At 39.4% G+C, this 3,628-nt stretch overlaps 1 long non-coding RNA gene across 1 annotated transcript in view; it reads right to left on the minus strand.

Annotated features, from left to right (window-relative positions):
• LOC111551509 overlaps nt 1-1,368 on the minus strand; it is a 2,947-nt gene extending 1,579 nt beyond the window's left edge. The window contains exon 1 of the long non-coding RNA XR_002734385.2: nt 1,200-1,368. This is a non-coding gene — a long non-coding RNA (uncharacterized LOC111551509). The remainder of the gene's footprint in view (nt 1-1,199) is intronic.
• Between the last annotated feature and the right edge of the window lie 2,260 nt (nt 1,369-3,628).

A 3,628-nucleotide genomic window follows, 5' to 3' on the forward strand; every position in this document is an offset into this window, starting at 1 on the left:
GTGCCTCAGACTGGGAAAGAGCATCATCTCTGAGCTAATGAGAGTAAAGAATGGTTCCCTCCACTGTGAGGGGCATGGTGGAGAAGGGGAAGGTGGAGATGCCCACTGGAAAACCGGTGAAATACTCTGAAACTAGTGGTTGACCTTGGACAGATTATCCTACTCTCATTTGCCAAAAGTAGCAATAATATTCTCTCTATTTCCCTCACTGGAGTTTCCAAAAGATAAATGGCATGCTGATTAGAAAAACATAACGTGCAGTTGTGAGGATCTGCCAGATAGAGGGTTATGAGTCAGGGTAACTGCCTAGTAATGAAGCCCTTGCCATCTATGACTTCATTCTTGCTAACAGCGGGGTTTTAACTAATTGTTCATATATATATATATATATATATATATATATATATATATATATATATATACACCTCATTAAGGCAAGATGTTAGTAATAGGGGAAATTATTGGGGCAAACGGTGAGGAGTATAGGGGAACTCTCAGTATATTTCATTCCTATTGTTCTGTAAATCTGAAACTGCTTTGAAAAATATATGCATAAATGTAACTGTATATATATACACACACACAGTTTTATATATATATATATATATAACTGCAGATCATCTTGAGTCTTATTCCTGAAATCTTTCTCCAGTCTTTAAAATGGAAAATACTTCCATCAAGCTGAGTAGTATAATCAACAACAAAAGGCGATGGGAATAAAATGAGATTAAAATCAAAAGGTGAATTTTCAGCCTGTTCTTCAAAGACTATCCCATAACTTCTGGGGAAGACCCAGGGTGGGGGAAGGATGTTCAGGTGATCTTTCCTTGTCCTGCAATTTGTGGGGAAGCCATATGTGTATCCACATAGGGGGTGCAGCAGCCACTATGTGCATATATGAAAATGCTCTTTTACAGACACAAGAAATAAGCTCATTAGTATCACCACAGGGGTATCATCTGAGCTCATTCTATTCCAGATTTTAGGTTGTTAAAAATATAGTATCAGTCACATTTTCAGTTGGCACATATCTGGGACTTTAGGGTACATGATTTTTTCTCCTAAATCAGGAATAAAGAAACTGAGGTTTAGAAAGATCAAGTGTCTTGTCCAGGCTGGCACAGACTGTTACTAGTAGAACTGAGGGTGGGGGTTGGGGAGAGAAGAGAAAATGAAAGAAAACAAAACAAGTCTGTTACCTTCCAGGTCCTGGAATTTCTTACAAGGTCTACAGATGGCCTCGGAGCAACCCTCCCTCTCCTAGGCAGTCTCTCTCATTGGCTTACAGGCTCTTTATAAAAACACAAGAGCAATGAGACATGATAAACCTGGCCACAAATTTGGTCTGCTAGAGAGAAAGGCACCATGTCCCTGAGAACAGGAAAATAACAATGTGTGTGGGTTTCCGTACAAAGCCGCCCTCAGTGGGTGACTCAAAGCCCTGAGAGACAGCCAGGGTAAGAAGCTGTTCATAAAACAGCTCTACTTCCTTTTCCCACCACACCTCTGTGATGCTTTTATGCAAAACAAACTTTTTACCAGAATTAACAGGAGCACTGATACCCAGAAAAGCCACTAAACATCTGGGTATGGCTGCATCCCAGGGCTGGCCAACAGTTGCCTGTTGCTGGCCCAGACTGAACTATGACATCTCCCAGTCACCATCTGCAGTGCGCCATAAAGACAATTTCTTATTTTAGTATTTTTTTTTTAAGAAATGGGGTCTCCCTAAGTTGCCCAAGCTAGTCTTGAACTCCTGAGCTCAAGTGATACACCTGCTTCAGCCTCCCAAAGTGCTGGAATTATAGGCGTGAGCCTGGCCAAGAGAGTTTCCTATATTGAATTCTAGATGGCAGTGAGGACTGAACCCAAGGGCACTCTCCGTGTTCCACTGCACAAGGAGCAGGCATCTTGCTTGAAACATTCTATGGCTCCCTCTTACTTCTGCCAAATGCCCTGCCCTCATGTTACCTGTGCTCTGACCTGACGCGGGGGGCCAGGCTTAGGAGATTTCCCCACCCAGGTGGATTTCATTTCCACAGGGACCAGGAAGACATCTAACCCCATTCATGATGTGATTTAGCCAAAGTGACAAGCACTTAACAAGGGGCTTGGGAGAAAGGAAGAGGGTGGCCCTGGTCATGCTGGGAGCTTCTGTGTTGTGGTGGTGGGAGCGGGAGGGCATGGAGCTCCTCTCGGGGAACTTTCTCAGGTGAATGAAGCAGAGCTTGATCAGTTACTTGCACATTTGCATTTAGATGGATTCAGTTTTTAAAGAAATTATGAGTGAGAGAGTGAGATATGGGTAACTCTTGATTCTTTGATTTAGTTTGGAGAAGAGGGTGGTTCTAAAGCAGATAACATATACAATTCGCACTTTGCAATGAAAGCTGCATTTGACTTCCAAAATATTCTCTCATATTAATATTGTAAAGTTAACTTTTCATATAATAATAGTTATAACTTTTCCTCTCTAAAAGTCTGTAGAATTATGGTGGTTTCATTTCAAAATGTGTTTTCCTAACAGTGAGATGTAAATAGAAATCTGGTAATTCCTAACAGGTCTAAATTCTTGTAAGATGTTTTGGACAAATCTAAAGAGAATCACTGATGTGTCTCTCTCCTACCACAGACATGCAGGTAATAAAATAAAATATAATAAAATAGTCAAAGAGTTTGAGAATCTTATCTCCTTTAAGTTCACAGGGTACTGAGTAAAATAGAACTGTCAACTATGGTCACATATTTTGCAAATACCACCCCCTGCTGTTTGTCTCTTAAGTTTGCAATGTGAGTTTTTTGCTTTCTGGAAATTTGAACAAATGTTTTCTTTATGGCACTGTCATTCTTAGAAAGCTCTCCTTTCTCATCCCATTATTTAAAAATACATTACTTATGTCCACACAAAAATCTGCCCACTAAGGTTTATAGCAGCTTTATTCATAATTGTGAAAACTTAGAAACAACCAAGATGTCTTTCAATAGGTGTATGGATAAAGAATGGCACATCTAGACCATGGAATCTTATTCAATCAAAAAGTAACTGAGCTAATAAGTCATGAGAAAGCATAAAGAAAACTTAAATGCATATTGCTAAGTGAACTAAGTCAATCTGAAAAGGCTATATACTGTATGATTCCAGCTAAATGGCATTCTGTAAAAGACAAAATGACGGAGACAGTAAACCAATCAGTGGTTGCTGGCGGCTCCAGGGGATGGAGGGAGAGATGGATAGGTGGAATATAGGGAATTTTTAGGGTAGTGAAATTATTCTGTATGATACTGTAATGGTAGATACATGTCACTACACATTCATCAAAGCCCATAGAATATACAACACCAAGGCTGAATTTTAATGTAAACTATGGACTTTAATTAATAATAATTTATCAATATTGGCTCATCAATTACAACAAATGTACCACACTAAGGCAAGATGTTACTAATAGGGGGAATTGTTGGGGCAGACGGTGAGGAGTATAGGGGAACTCCCAGTATTTATCATTCCCATTTTTCTGTAAACTTAAAACTGCTCTTTAAAATAAAACCTATTAATTTTAAAAATGGGGAGATTAAAAAAGATAAGATGAGGAAAGAGGGAGTGAGAGAACGTAGGATAGGGAAAAAG

This window comes from Piliocolobus tephrosceles, chromosome 8 (assembly GCF_002776525.5).
Source record: "Piliocolobus tephrosceles isolate RC106 chromosome 8, ASM277652v3, whole genome shotgun sequence".
Classification (NCBI taxonomy): Eukaryota; Metazoa; Chordata; class Mammalia; order Primates; family Cercopithecidae; genus Piliocolobus; species Piliocolobus tephrosceles.